Here is a 17,599-nt window from a genome sequence, read left to right on the forward strand (position 1 = left end):
AAACATTGCAGGTCCGACTGACAGAGAGCCTGTTCAGATGAAAACTGCTTCAGTGAGCTCAATTATAGTTACTCTGCATTTTTTTCTCAGTAACGCTAACGGCGTTGTAACGGGAGAAACTATCGTTATCTATAACGCCGCTATTCCCATCACTGGCCTTAGGCTGTCCACAATAAAAAGCCACTCTAAAATGTGCAGTTTTACTCTATTGGGGGGGGGGGGGGGGACAAAAGTGTTGAGTTTATAATTTTGTTCAGTGTATGTCAAAATACCCGTCTCTGCAAGTATTCTCTCGTTTATGTCATAAGTGAACAGTTGAGAAAGAAACCGGATGTGTGTCAGTATATTCGCACTTAAAGTGACAGCAGCCTAATATTCCTGCTGCCTCTGTCATTAATGTTAATAAGATACAGCTTAAACAAAGATGAACCTATATTTAATTTCAAAAGTTTAGGCCTAACTATTCATTTCTGTACCCGAATACAACTGTTAGACTTTGTAAATTTATTGTAACTTTACTAATATAGTATTTATCTCTGGTTGTAATTTGTGTATTTGTTCTTATTTTATTACTGACTATTCACTTGTCTTTAATCATTTTTAATGGGAATAAAAGCGAGGCTGTGAGAGATAGACATGCATCTTTTCAGTGGGTTTTACTGGTATTTCATGTGTTTTTGGATTGTTCTGCTGACGAAAATATCTTTACGAGGAATTTCAGTAGACAAAGAAACCCCCCAGACAATATGAGCCGTAGAAAATTACAAGTGATCTAGGAGCTTTATACAGCATTTTACAGCAGATGTCATTGAAAACATGGCAAGTCTATCCTTCACAGCCTCATTTTCATATCTGTCATGGCGCTCTGAATAAGGTATATTTATATACAGTGCTGTGCAAAAGTCTTCAAAAGTCTCTGCAAAAGGCACATTAGTATTTTCACACACGCACACACACACAAAAAATGGGTTCAAGCCAGTTATTTGTATCTTTTGCTGTAGTGTGTCAGTAGGAAATATCAGTTTACATTTCCAAACATTCCTTTTGCCATTAATTTTAACAATTAGATTGTTGTATGCACAAGGAGTCTGACAACAGTTGGTATGATCTGATCTCACCATCATCGTGTCCGTCTGAGATTACAAGTAGAAAAGAAAAAAAAGAAGACTGAAACTGTGGCAACGTCTCCAAGATGCTTGAAGAAACATCATCATTTTTCTGTTAACACTGTAAAACTGCTTTGAAACAATCTGTATTGTATAAAGCACTATTTAAAAAAAGGTGACTTGACTTGACTTAAAATGGCATTTAAAAGTATCCAAACCAAGCATGAATCAATCAAAGAATCCACAAGGTATTCAAGACAGCGCAGACATATTGTAGCAATGAGTCTGCATACAAACCTGCAGCTCCTTTCAAAGCAAAAGGTCAGTTGAGGTTGTTTCCCACAACATGAATGACCTTTTCATAATGCACCTGGGATAACGTTTCTGCACCGTGACCCAATATGCTCTTTTCACGCACCCAAGCGTGTGTCATGCGCGACTTATCAGTGGAAAGGCTCTTTGTTTAGCTGGGATTCTCCTCATGTCTCTCTCTCTTTCTTTTTTCCATTCACACTTAACTGTGGAAAAAAAATAGCTCTTCCCAGCACAGGTCTAAAAACAGCCGTCGCTTCAGAGAATAGCAGAGCTGTCAGTCTCCTGGACAACTAAAGAAGCACTCCCAGTGAGCAGATACAAATCAGGACATCCTGTCTGATACCTGAGTGCTGGGGTTGGCGTGGGTTCAGAAGCAGATATACATAGTGCTGTTTGTCAAAGCCCACAAACGCCTATCACTTCAGAACAACACCTGCTCTTGCTCTGCATACGGAACCGTTTTAGGACAGATCAATCTGATGCAAAACACACTATGAAATGTAATACAGCTGTTTCTGTGCGCTCGATATCTGTTTATGAGGGCCGCAGGACTTCACCAGCACTTTAGAGACTTACAATAGGCCAGCCAGAAATACTGTGATAAATTTGGCATCAAAAGAGAATTCAGTGGTAGCACTATCTCAGCACTTTGTATTTGTTTGCCCTGTGAATTAAACATCAAAGAGATATTGGCGTGTCACCACTGGCTGCTCCATTCACAAGAGTCAGTTGAAATAGCTTCTAAAATAAAAACGGCAAACTGACTCTTGAGACAAAACTACATATGAATGAGTGCTGCTATTCACAGAGAAACTGCAGAAGCCTAGAAATAAAAAGTATAAAAGGATTTGATGGACACTGCTTGCTTTAAAGAAGTGATCTTCAACTGCTAGGAGAAGAATCAGTAGTTAGGGGAGAGCGGGGCACAACCTAACGCTTTTTGACTGTCTCAGTTTGTGTAGATCCACTTGGGGTTCAGAGTATTTATACTTTCTCACAATAATTGGCCACATGTCTAGTACAAATATGTGGTTTTGTTTCATTAATACAGTGTATACTTTTTTCTTGATTTACCCCGAAAGAATGGAAGTGAAATGTGACAACGTGCCCCATATGTGGGGTACATTATAACATGCGAGGGGCACATTGTAACATGACCAAATGACAGCTTAAAATGTTACCTGAATTAATCAAAAAAATATCAAGACAAGCTAAAATATTTACTCATCAAAATACAATTATTAACTTTTTAAAATAAAATAATGGCATTTTTTTTTAATCATTAAAGCAGCACTAGGTAACTTTTCAACCTTTATAATATATTTTCAAACCTCTTGTGATGATACATCGACTTACAATAGGTTGAAAGACACGTCTGCCATAGCCTGACGGGGTCTGTATCGTTTTTAATCGTACTTTTAAACTTCGGGTTTCGGGTAGTAACCCGAGAAAAAAAAGAACTACAAAATTCGACTGCTTTACGGCATATACGTCACTTCCACCACCACCCCCACTTCCTTAAATTCGGACGTGCGAGCCAAACTATCATTTGTTTGCTGAATGTTATAGTCATGGCCGAAGCAGCACAGAAAAATAAGAAAGCAAAGGTTTTGTCGGAGGAAAGCAAAAAGAGGAAACGAGAAAGAGATGGGATTAAAGGCAGGACGAGGATCAACATTGGGCCAGCGTTTGCTCGTTGGCGTGAGCTGAAGGAGGAGGGGCTACATTCTTGCAAGTAAATACATATGATAAGACGTACAAAATCATATTTTAGGATACCTAACATGTCTGTGATATTGGTTTATTTGTCTTGCCTCAAGCTATAATGCATATCGATTTTTCAAATTTGCAGATTCATCTAGGGTAGCTTGATATTATAATATTGACGATATATGATTATTACCTACCACTCAAACATTGAATTGAAGTATCATATAGATTCCGTAAAACGGGAAACAATAGACTAGGCTACTATAATGACGCTGGGCATCGCGATCATTTGGCGTTTGAAAAAAATAAAACACATGAAATTATATTCATATGACATGCTGAAACATATGCCACTGTACCTTGGATGAAGACATTTCACACGCGACGCAAGCAGAACACATGCATGTGAACTCCATAGACATGTGAACTCCTCCTGCAGTGTTCAGGGCTATCATGGGTGTCATGTCAACAAATGATGTAGGATGTAGGATGTAGGATGACAGTTTACGACAGTAGTAGAGGACACTACTGTTTCCCAAATGTAGGGGGAACCCGAGAGCAAAAACTACCTAGTGCTGCTTTAAAAATAAACAAATTTTTGAGTTTGACAACAAACACACAGCTAAATACAGCTATACAGCATAGTTCAAAACATAATAAAAATTCATAATTTCTGAACATTAACTCTCTCATTCATTATTCACCCTTTTCTCATGGTTTCTCAAAAAATTCATAAAAGTATAGAATATAATAGCACATTTCTAATAGGGGCTCATTGTAACGCAGTGTTACAACGCACCCCATCTGCGCAACTAGGATTTAAACCGCAGCTCGTGCCTTCTGCTGGTTAGATCAGCATTAAAGAACCATCTCAGCAGTTAAATAACAGATATAAGATTAAAATAATATCAAGATTCAAGATTCAAGAGTTTTATTTGTCACATACACAGTTATATACACAATATACAACTGGCAGTGAAATGTAAACAGGTCCGCTCCATGGACAGTGCAAATAACAGTTACAAGAAATTAAATAGAAATAGAATAAAGTTAGAATAAAAAGTATTAACATAAGTAGAATTATAAATAAATCAAGTAAAAGATAAAAATAGGAAATAAGATAAAAATAAAAATATAAAAAAAAATGTGGATGATAAGTGAGATAAACTGTGACTTAAAAATAAGTGGTTAACATAAAATATATAATATGTATATATAAAGAAGTATAATGTGCAAGGTTTATTACAGGTTGTTACGCAGTAACAATAGGGACGTAAAGTAAAGTGCAGTGCAATTGCAGTATGTGGATGTTAATGTTGAAAGACCGTATGTTTATGCGTGTGCGGGGGTGAAGTGAGTCACGTGACTGAGTTCAGGAGTCTGATGGCCTGGGGGAAGAAACTCCTCCTGAGTCTTTCAGTCTTTGCCATCAGGCTACGGAAGCGCTTACCAGATGGCAGCAGGGTGAAGTGAGAGTTTGCAGGGTGATTAATGTCTCTGATGATTTGTCTTATTTTAAATAAAGAGTTGAAAAATAAACTTAAGTAAGAAATTTACTTTTGCTATGGTTAAATAAATGTTCAGTAATATCTTCCAAAGATTTTTTAATTTTGGCACTATTTTTTCTCTAAATAATGTTATTAGTAAGTAAATACACTAAGTTTCGTCATTCTGGCATGTGTGGAAAGGGTTAAAACATGCGTGTTATGACTAACCCCGCGTTAGGTTGTGCCCCGCACTCCCCTACATATTGTATTAAAAGTAAGTGGCTGTCCTATAATTTATGCATATTGTAACATATTACATTTTTTTACATACAATACCCTACAAAAGTTTGGGGCCATTAGGTTTTTTTAATAGAAATCAATACTTTTATTCAGCAAGGATGCGTTCAGTTGGTTCATAAGTGACAGTAAAGCTTGTTTCCGCCATGCAATAGAAACATAAATAAAGGTAATTGCAGCTTTTCATCTCACAATTCAGACTTTGTTCACTTGGCCACTTTATCGGGTACACCTGTTCATCTGCTCGTTAGCACAAATATCTAATCATCAGCCAATCATGTGACAGCAGCTCAATGCATTTTGGCATGTAGGCTGCATCCGAAAACCGGAAAATGCTGAATTCGGAGGACACATATCAAGGTAGGGAGGCATCAAGACTGAATCCAATATTAGCTTCACTTCCTTCCTCCTGAAAGACCTTCATCTGATACATTTTTGAAGGCACCATAGATGTATCCTTCTTTGCCTTTGATATCCCACAATCCTATGCATTCCATTCGGTGACAGATGAGCTAGAATAAGAAAGATGGAGTCTGAAAGTAGCGGTTGCTGGTCAGTTTGTACGTTTTTGACCAATGTTTGTTCTGTTCTGTTTGGGTTTTTAAATGTTGAGGAACATTCAATACATGCACCATAACACTTTTATACAATGTGCAATATGTTTTTAGAGTTTTCTTTATGTAATTGAATGTGTATGTCTATATTTAATGAGTAAATGTTTATTTCGTTTTGAGAGCTGCCACTCCAAATGTCGTTGTACTTGTACTGGTACAATTATAATAAACTCTTACTCTTCTGATGTCATTTTTAGTGAGACATTACTACTGAAGTAAATCAATATTTGTTTAGTTCTCGTTTTATTTTGCTGTACATCATTAAACTGTTCAGAAGTCCGAAATAAGTTTTGTGAGGTACCTTTGTGCGCTTACGTTGCCTTACAAGTCATTGCCTTCTAAGATAGCGAGGCATCAAGTCAGCTGCCTAGGTTTTTGGATGCAGCCGGGTCAAGTTGATCAGCTGATGTTCAAACTGAGCATCAGAATGGGTAAGAAAGGTGATTTCAGAGACTTTGACGTGGCATGGTTGTTGGTGCCAGACAGGCATGTTCTGAGTATTTCAGAAACTGCTGATCTACTGGGATTTTCACGCACGATCATCTCTAGGGTTTACAGAGAATGGTTAAAAAAAAGAGAAAATATCCAGTGAGCGGCAGTTCTGTGGGCGAAAATGCCTTGTTGATGCCAGAGGTCGGAGGAGAATGGCCAGACTGGTTCGAGCTGATAGAAAGGCAACAGTAACTCATTATAACCGAGGTGTAGAAGAGCATCTCGGAGCGCTCAACATGTCCAAGGCAGACAGGCTACAGCAGCAAGACACACTGGGACACTCCTGTTAGGTAAGAACAGCAAACTAGGGCTACAATTCACACATGCTCTCCAAAATTGGACATTTAGAAGTTTGGAAAAATGTTGCCTGATGAGTCTCGACTTCTGCTGCAACATTCAGTTTGGTCAGTGAACAACATGAAAGCATGGATCCATCCTGCCTCGAATCAACGGTTCAGGCTGCTGGTGGTGTAATGGTGCATTGGATATTTTCTTGGCACACTTTTGGCCACTAAGGACCAATTGAGCATTGTTAACGCCACTGCCTACCTGAGTATTACTGCTGACCATGTCCAACCTTTTATGACCAAAGCGTTCCCATCTTCTGATGGCTACTTACAGCCAGATAACGAGCCATGTCACAAAGCTCAAATCATCTCAAACTGGTTTCTTGAACATGACAATGAGTTCCCTATACCCAATTGAACTTAATCCAAGAGATATCAAACCAACTCAAAAAATCTCAATCCAATAGAGCACCTTTGGGATGTGGAGGAACGGGAGATCTGCATCATGGATGTGCTTCAAACTGTGTGATGCTATCATATCAATATGGATCAAAATCTCTGAGGAATGTTTCCAGCACCTTGTTGAATCTATGCCACAAAGAATTAAGGCAGTTCTGTAGGCAAAAAGGGGTCCAGAACGTTACTAGCCAGGTGTACATAATAAAGAATTGTGAGATATAAACACACAATTTTTACTTTTTTGTTCATAATTGAGATTTTATCTCTCACAATTCTGATTTTTTTTTCTCCGAATTGTGTTATAAACCTGAATTTCTGAGAATTTAAGTCAGAATTGCAAGAAATAAACTCTTTGCCTTCTGATTACTACAGACTATGATGACTTGGCATGTCTGAATACAGTTTGAGACATTGTTGAGATTTCTTCTAAAACTTCAGTAAAAAAAAATCGGTTTCACTTTATTTCGATGGTCCCTTTAACACATTATGTTGACTATAAGTAACGTGGCACCTACATGTGTACTAACTCTCATTAGAGTGTAAGTAGAGTTTTAGCAGGGTTAGGGTTAGAATAAGTTGACATGTAGTTGCAAAGTTACTTCTAGTCAGTAGAATGTCTGTTGGAGGACCATCTTAAAGGGTTAGTTCACCCAAAAATGAAAATTCTGTCAGTAATTACTCACCCTCATGTTGTTCCAACCATGTAAGACCTTCGTTCATCTTCGGAACATAAATTAGTATATTTTTGATGAAATCTGAGAGCTGTCTCACTCCTCCATAGGCTGGATTTCAATTTGAGCCTCTGACGAGAGTTCGCGGGAGTGCCATGACGCATGCGCGAGAACTGAGATTAACCCAACTCCGAAAGAGTGAGCAGCCAGTCAAGTAGTAGTAGAAGAAGAACGCCGTAATCTCAGTTCTCGCGCATGCGTCGTGGCACTCCTGCGAACTCTCGTCAGAGGCTCAAATTGAACAACAATAATAGTGGGATAAAGTCGTTATTTTTGTTGTTTTTTCCACTCAAAAAGTATTTTCGTCGCATGATAGACTTAATACAGAGCCACTGTAGTCATTTGGACTTAAATGACGTTTTTACTTACTATTCTGGGCCATCAAGTTTCATTCCCTCTGAAAGCCTATGGAGGAGTGAGACAGCTCTCAGATTTCATCAAAAATATACTAAATTATGTTCCGAAGATGAACGAAGGTCTTACATGGTTGGAACAACATGAGGGTGAGTAATTACTGACAGAATTTTTATTTTTGGGTGAACTAACCCTTTAATAAAGAGTTATCAGATATTAAGCAGACAGTACTCAATACTCTAATGAGAGTTAGTTGACATGTTGTTGCAAAGTTATATTTAGTCAACAGAATGTTCATAAGGGACCATCAAAATAGTGTTATCAAAAAATATGTGAAGCATGAGCCTTAAACCAATCACTGTCTATGAGGAGCAACTGAAGAAATCTCATTCTTGATTTTACTTTCCTATGTACCATGACATGGTATGCGTGTATATATATATATCAACCAATATGCCTATATAAGTCGTTTGTCACTTCCCTGAGATACGACCCATAGGAGCGTTTACTAAAGTTGTGCCCCATCGACAACAGGACACTTTCATTTTAATGTTTTGTTTCCTTTTATTTGCGTCATATTTCAGGTTTTGCGTAGCTCAATTGATAGAGCATTGCAAAATACAACATCATGTAATCATGTAATAATGTGATCATGCAATCGTGGGTTCGAGCCCAGGGAACACATGTGCTCATAAAGTGTGCCTTATAAATCCCTGGGTAGGTTTAGGGGTGGGTGTAGTTGTTAATAAAAAAAGATTTTTGCTAAATGGAAGTATGGCAAATGGTGATAAAAAGTCATGACACTGTCATTATTTTTACACCAGCTAGAGAATGCATGACTTTAAAAAATGACTTTTGGAGGACATTATCATTATATTATATATTACTGACCCCAAAGTTTTGAATGGTAGTGTATAATTGATCACACACATTTCATTGCTGTTTTTCTCCAAGTTCTGTGCGTATAAAGTTTCGGTGTATAAGACAAATACTTCATAAGCACAATGAAAATAGCACCTTCTCAATTACATACTGAGGTAAACAGTTGTACTCACGGTGGTACTCATGTTGAAGACACAAAAGTACTGCGGTTCGTTTCAAATAATACAATATCTAAAGAGACCTGCAGCGGGGCCAGACTAACGTGCTGAAAGCCATTTCTGCCACTTTACTAACTTCCACCAGATTGATAACTGACATGTCAGATGTCGGCAGCTCCAACGCACAAAATGATTCACCAGGCAGTCAAAATGGCTAAAAAGCGTGGGATGCTCCCTTGACTCTTTGTTTTGCTGTTAACAGAGTCTAGTTCTGTTACAGAGACAGATCAGATTTCTCAGGGCACATATTTCAGTGATATCTGTCTGCTGTAAGGACATTTTATGTGTAGTACTGAAAAAAAGAAAAAAAAAGAAAAAAAAAAGTCTCTTACAGCCAGAGGTAAGAAGGACCTGGAACGACACTCATAACTTGAATGACATTCCGAATTGTTCAGTCGTTCAGCTGAGTACACCAGAATCACCAATGAATTTCAAAAATCCCAATATAACCTTGCTAAAAGCAGCTTTAACTATAGTCAAGTTTGATTCTGGTTCAGCAAACCAGCACTAACCTGCATGGACATTCAACCTTTTCAGCAAAGAAAAGCATCGCCACACCAAGAGTCCTGTCTATCATAATCAGAGCACCCAAGCTACTTATCAAGTACACTGAAACAAATATTAAAATATAATAATGATGACATATCACATAATTAAAATTAATATAATTAGTCTGCCTTCAGCTCCCCGGTTAATTGCACAGAACTAGGGTGAGGGTTGAAGCTAATGATGTGAGGAAAATACAGCCTAATTTAAATGACAGTAATCTGATTACAGATGAGTTTAACTATTGAAACACTGGTTGCGTGAGATTTCATATTCACCATCGGCACACAGTAAAAAAAACTCACTTCTGGTGAGAACAAAAGCCTCCAAAGCCACAAATGTCAGTTCACTCTAGAGTAGGGCAGTCATTTAATACATTATTCAACACTTCAACATCCTTCTACTTGATCACAGTGGTGTTTTATGATGCTTTATTTGAATAAAATGATACACTGCTGCACAAATCTAGACTACGACATACATATTATGTAAAGACGCATATTATTGTTCCTGCATATAACACCTGCTATTAACTCCAACTCTTACTGTGCCTGCTTGCTTTCATTCAAGATTCTGCCTTTAGAATATGAGCTCAGACCATAGCCTGTAAACACATACAGTGGGATCCCAAAAGTCTGATTCATTCTGCTGTTTTCCAATGTTTCCCTGTTTTTAACAATTAAGTTAGCACCATAACAAACTGAGTGAAAACTGTGCCTCAATGGTAGCAAGAAGGAGGTCACGTGATCAGTGTCACTAATTTAATTGGTCAACATTAGTCAAATATTGAATGTTTCTTTTTAACTTCATGGTAACTTTTCTTTGTTTTAAAGTTTCACAAATGTTCTGTTATTTACAAGGATTGAGAAAAATCTTATCATCACTGTTGTCTCAAACTTTTGGACTGCAGTTTTGTTACTGTTAACTATAAAAAATGGGTAACTTTTTTTTTTTTTTATGAAGTCCATGCTTATAATACTTATTTATAAGTAGGTATTACTATTCTATAAATATGTTTATAAAAATGCATTAAGACCTATACTGTATTATAAGTTATAGTTATTTTTGTATTATTATTATTCTTATAATGACTTAAGTCATGCATTTGCTTTTTAATGTGCATGCTCATAATCCATTATACACTGATTTATACAGTACGTATTAATTAGTCAGTCGTATGGTTCCATGAATGTATTTATAAAGATTCAACCTGCATTGCTATAATGATATTATATAATATAGTTACAATTACATTTTAGTCATTCAGATTTCTGTCAAATAGGTGAATATTTTGTTATCAATAGCCATATTGTTTTCTTATAAATACTTATTGTGAGTGATAATACAGTTACTAACCTATAAATGCATCATTGATGGCTTTAAGTGAAAACATAGGATGCAATAAAGCAAATGCATTATACATTTTAAGTTATTTATGCGTACATGTAATAATTAACGATAATTCCTGTATTAAAATAATGAAAAACAAATAACTAATACCAACAGTTGAAAAAACACTGCAACATAATTTTTTTAATTATAATTTTAAACTGCAATAAGCAATACCATATGGCTGAGGAGATACAGATTTAAAAAAAAAAAAATCTAAATTACCATTCATGGAACCATACGACTATTTATAAATCACTGTATAATGGATTATGAGTTTGCAAATTGAAATAGCAAATGCATGATTTTAGTAATTATAAGTATAATAAGTAATTATACAAATAATATACAGTCAAACCAAAATTTATTCAGACACCTTCAACATTTTCTCACATTATCACAGTTTATTCGCTATAGTTTCGAAAATGCTAATAAAATATGACAAGAGCTCAGAGTTAAACTGTGTCAGGAAAAATTCATCTTGATAATGTCAGATAACTTTGATAGAAAGGTATGTTATGGATTACAATCAACCAATCAGCTGTCAGCTGTTAAATTTAAGTACACAATTAGATAATACCAATTTAGGTCAACCAATTGCCAAGCAATGCTTAATTTTGTTCAGCCCGTGGTGTAAAAGGTCACATTAAAAACACTTAAGCAAAACATGGTCAGGTCAAAGTGTCTGAATAATTTTGGTCACAAATTTTTATCAATTTTACTGGTAGTCCACTGTATGAAGAATTTTTGGGTATAATATGTCACAGTTTACTTTATTTAGTTTGACTGTATGTGTGTGTGTATATATATATATATATATATATATATATATATATATATATATATATAGTGCGTGTGCGTGCATTCTGGACATGCAATGCTGTCTTGAAATATGTCCAAACATGTATATTTTGCTATCCTCACTTACATAAATGAACTATATGCTGCGCCCACTAGTAAAAAATTATATCTGGTGTCTGAATATTTTTTTGGTTTGACTGTAAATTTAACTATAACTGTTCTTATAATGTAGTATAGGTCTTAATGAGTCTTTATAAATATATTTACAAAATAGTAATACTTATAAATAAGCCTAAATTGAGCTATAATTCATTATAGCATGAGCTTCAGAGAAAGTGTTATCAAAAAATAGTTTTCATTAATTGAAATAAGACTGAAATAACTGCGGACTATGGCGACGTGGCATATCTGAAGCTGAACACAGTTTAACTTCAGGAGTAAAATCTGAGAAGCAAGAGACTTAAACCCATTGCTGTTTAGGAGAAACAACTGATATATTATCAAGATCTCATTCACGATTTTACTTTCAAACGGGCCGTGGTGTGTTCAAGACTCTCCTTGAAGCGGACTTCAGTATATTCCGCTGAGGAACCGGAGTGAAAAGCTAAACAGAGGGCAGAGATTAGGACATCACCCAGAGAGATTAGACCCTCATCTACTCTGACAACCAATCAGAAGCACAGCTTGAAGATTTGAGAGGTTTTTCCCCACCTTTTGATGATACAAATTTGAAAGGGAATTTTAATGTGGAGGCTTACAAAGGGACAGATACAGAGGAAAGGAGTGACCCTCTTCAAAAGTCTTAAGAAGAGTTCAGAACTCTTTCAGCGAACCAGGAGGCACTAATAGCGTTCTTTTCTCCGTCCAAACGATAAGATACTGGTGGAGTTCACTTATTTTAGAAATTTGGAGGGCATCTATCCAGATAAGATATGACCTCACATAAAAAAAAGGGGAGACAGTAGGAACGGAGAAGCGATAATAGTTTTATTCGGCGGCTCAGAGAAGCGGGGAACTTGACAGGCTAAATTGATTTCGTTGTTGGTGAGTAATTCTCAGTGCTATGGGAAAATGGTTTGCAGACAGTAAATCTGTAAAGTCTCCAACTGTTCAGCATAACAATGTGAGAATCAATGTCCTAGTGATCTACAGGAGGGCTTTCTCAGATTGTCAATTAAGCAATAAAATATTCCTACAGAGAAAATGGCAATTATCGGCTCTGTTGGAAGACAATCTGGTGCTGTGTTTAGAAAATAACATGATGACCAGCCATTTAGAAGACACAAACGCCTAAAGTTTGACCAAAAGTTGATACCATGGAATGAGCGATATACTTCTTTTACTGGAAATCCAAAAAGGGTTTATTTATTAAATAACCATTTGGGAATGCCTATATTTTGAATAATCCAATAAATCAAAACTTCACAAATGGAAGGTACTTCATTGAATGCAAACTGAAGGATAAGATGATTCATAATAATGGCATCAGTGTAAAAAACAAAAAACACTAAACTAAACTAATAAGACTTCATATGAACAGACTATCGCATGATCTAAGAACTGATAGTTATACTAAGTCATTTTGCCCTGGAATAAGAATGCTTTCATACGAGATTCTGCTTGGCACGCTGAATGGAGCTAATGATTGAGATTTCACAAATCAAAGGCTCAGTGGCATAAATCTGCTCTTACTTGTGAAAAGAGTCTGCAAACACATCAGACACTGGCTTTTAATAGAAGGCAAACCAGGGCTTGGATAATTACTAGTGTACCATTTCTAGACATGATTGTTAAAAAAAGAACATCCTGAACTCATGTAGAGGATTCAGTACTTTATCTGTCTGTGTTCTTTCTTTTCAAGTGGATCACATTCCCAGCACAATTAGCGATGCGGTCCTGTCTTCAATTATTAATAAAACGCTAAACGTGTTGAAACGAGAGTGCCGCTGTGGCGAGTTCGGCCTCCACTGACACAAATGTGCAGTTGCTCAGAAACAAATTACAGGTAATGTTGCCGTGCGTGTGTGTGATGCCAAAACATGAAAATTAAGACAGAGTGACAGATCTGTTATTCACAGTGTGACGCTGACTGGCACACATTCAAATGTGCCATTCCCACATCATCGCGTTTCAGTCTGGTGATGAGTGATGCTCACGCTGTCATCTGAAAAAACAATGACACGCAGACACACTTTTGCAACATTACCATTTCTATTCAAATTTGTTCTAGTCAGGCTGGCAGTTTCAGCAATAAAAATATCAAAGGTTTTTAATTAGCAATATGCCGTTTCAGGCATAATTGTGAATAACACTGATTAGCTCTTCATCACGACACCTGTTAGTGGGTGGGATATATTAGGCAGCAAGTGAACATATATATATATATATATATATATATATATATATATATATATATATATATATATATATATATATATATATATATATATATATATATATATATATATATATATATAAACTGTAATTTTCTAAACACAGCATATATATACGTACATTGAAAAATAAAATGCCTACATATACAGTATAATAAACAAATAACTGAATAACAAGGACTGAATAACTTTAATATCCATGACAATCAATGGTCTAATTTATAATACAACAGTGGTATTTTTGTCTTCACTGTCATGCATAATATTACTATTATTATTTAATTATAACGAAAAAAAATAGTAATTATATTTTATTAATTAAAAAAATATTAATAATAAGACACACACACACACACACACACACACACACACAATCTTATTGTACATGTATTTTTTACCCTGTCTGCTATTGGTGAAACAAACTGATAAACCGCTCCAAACTCACACCATTGGTTGGAATCAACCAATGAATGTCTTCTAGTCTACATGAATCTATAAAGTATTTTATCATTAAAGAATTTTAAAGGTATCATGACAACCCTGATAAATTTGCTAAATCACGGCTCCATGCAGGGAGTTTCCAGGGGGCAAACTGCTCATCTAAATGTGGTACCGAATTCATAGAGAGCGTCCTCAGAGTCATTAGTGAATCTCTCTTAGTCCAGTCAGAGTTCGTAATATTAATGAAAGCTGTGCTAGAGACCTCTCCACTTTAATCATCCTCATCTCTCTCGCTCTTTATCGCTCTCCGGTGACCTTTTCAATCAATTAAAACTTTAAGGCTGACCTGATCAGTGTGAACAAGAGTAGTACAAGCTGTCCACAAGTCCATGAGGTGGGAGAGAGCTGAGAGAGATCAGAGCTGCGGACAGGGCAATCACCGCCTGAGCGGAAAGTCCACTAAATATAATATAGAGCGAGACTTGTACATACTTAATATATACAAGTTTGAGGTTTAATGTATTTGAAAGTCTTAAATGCTCACCAAGGCTGCTTATTTCTATGATCAAGAAGATTTTTTTTTCAGCCTTCAGTGTCACACGATCATTCAGAAAAAGATTCTATGCTGATTTGCTGCTAAATAAATATTTCTAGCTATTATCAATGTGCATTATTTGATGAAAGAGCAGCATTATTTTAAATAGAAATCTTTTATGTAAGGGATAATGTACATCCAGCTGATTTACGTCAGGGTTCCTGATCACCCTGTCGGAGTTTACTCTGTGATGACAACCAGCCGGATGTACATTATCCCACTTTTACACGCTACTTACATAAGTAAATAATTAGACATGAAATATTAATCGAAGTCTAAATATTTTATTGGCTCTTTAAACGCAAAGCTTCCAGGGAGAAAGCAGTTGCTAGCAAGCGACAACTTCAAACTAGACTGACATTTAAGGGATAAAGTACAGTCATACCACTTATTACATGGCATTTCAACCAAGCGGCAACCTTCCGGTCTCTCTCTTGAATCCAACACGGAAGTGACTTAAACTGCAATTCATCGACTGGCCGCTAGAGACAGGCTCCAAAAGGGAGTCAATTGCATAGACCCCCCCATGTTAAAATGCCCAACTTTACACCAGAAAAAAGCCTGTTACAAAAAGAGGTTTTGGTCTACACGGCTAATTTTGCCCTTCATGACAACTGTGAGGGGGGTGAACTTTTTTTATAACTCATCCGTTTCAATTATATTAAGCCTTAAAGTTCTACATTATTAAGGGCGTGGCCACTTGAGTGACATCAGGTGGATTGCCGTTGCTGTCACTACCGGCGAGCTTGGTGGGTGTGGTTTTAGCAACCAGGCACCTCAGCTCCACCCACACCACGTTGTGTTGTAGTACTCGAGACCAGTCTTAAGACCATTTTTTGATGGTCTTGGTCTTGTCTCGGTCTCGACTGCATTTTTCCTCGGTCTTGTCTTGTTCTCGGACTTATAGGACACGGGATTTTATCTCAAGACCAGTCAAGACCCCAACTGCAAGGATATCACTAAATTGCCAGTGCATTGTCTGATTTAGCATCATTAATGTGATTTGATGTAAAACTTACAGCTTAAAATGCAATCAATAACTTCTTTGTAATGTGATTTATTTTGTTACTGTGCAGCATTGTCTCAAAAATTTGCAAAATTAATATAAATGCCCACAAAATTCTGAAATTTAATTTTTTATATAACAGAATATAATTAAGCAATATCGCAATAGCAAGAGAGCTGTTATCATGAATATATAAGCGTGATTGCAAATTATATTGATTTATACAAACGTTCTATAAACAAGAAGATAATATTAAATTACATTTTAAACTGTGTCTTTGCTAATTCGGCAACGTTTCGTTATTAAATGAATCGCTTGCTTTGAACAAATCGGTTGAATAAAGGATTCTGTGATGGTTAAATAATGTTAATGTTTTAATGTTAAATTAATCTGAACATTATTTATGCAGGTGTAATCGTACTTTTACGTGAATTTTATTGGTGGTGATTTGATTGGTAACAGCGCTATTAGTGTCTTACTATTCTGTGTTTAATTATTCAATATAAGTCATTTCTCAGACACTATATGGATCTTTTAGATGAATTTAAGGAGTGCTGGTCTGGTCTTGGTCTTGACTCGGTCTCGCCCTGTCTTGGTCTTGGTCTTGTCTTGGTCTCGGCACACGCTGGTCTTGGTCTTGACTTGGTCTCGGTTTAGGTGGTCTTGACAACAACCAACTTAACGGCATCATTATCTTCATTCAGGCCGATGAGAATACGCATAAAAACAAGCCAAACAAGCCAAAAAGGAGCCATTGCCTCCTCTCACGTGACTTTCTCCCATTCATTCTCTATTACCCCTTACTAAACTCACTGCATGCTTTAGGGAGTCTGTTTTAAGTCCATGGGGACAGTGGAAGCACAAGAGACGCGGCAAAACGCTGTAACTTCAACTGCGGGTGTTGCTGTTGGACAGTGTTACTTGTAAAACAAGTGTAGGGCTGCAGCTATCGATTATTTTTGTAATCACTTAATCTAGCACTTAATCGATCGATTAATCGATTAATCAGATAAAACTTTTTTTGTGTGTTTTTAAACAACCAAAACAAATAATGCATAATGAAAATGAAGAGGAAAAGCAATTTAATTTATTAAAATGCACAACAGGTTTCATGCTGTAATCTAGCCCTGACATCAAGTAAATATCTGTTTTATGTAGATTTCTACACCTGCAGCATTTACCATTACACTGAAAAAAACCGATTAAATTAAGCATAATTAATTTGTGCTCGTTTAAATCATTTAAATTTAGGTTTTTGATTTTAATTTAAAAAAATGAATTGGTTTTATGGGAATTGCATGTGTTTTTGTTTAAATTGAGATCAAATAAATTGATTGCGACCACTTACGATAAAAATTTTTAGTAAATTCAACCAATATTTTTTTTCAGTGTAGGCTACTAACAAATAATATAATTTCTGAGGTGAGCCTATTTACTATGGTAACCTAGCAACCTGTGTGTGTGTGTATGTGTGTG

This window comes from Gobio gobio (genome assembly GCF_949357685.1).
Source record: "Gobio gobio genome assembly, chromosome: 20".
Classification (NCBI taxonomy): Eukaryota; Metazoa; Chordata; class Actinopteri; order Cypriniformes; family Gobionidae; genus Gobio; species Gobio gobio.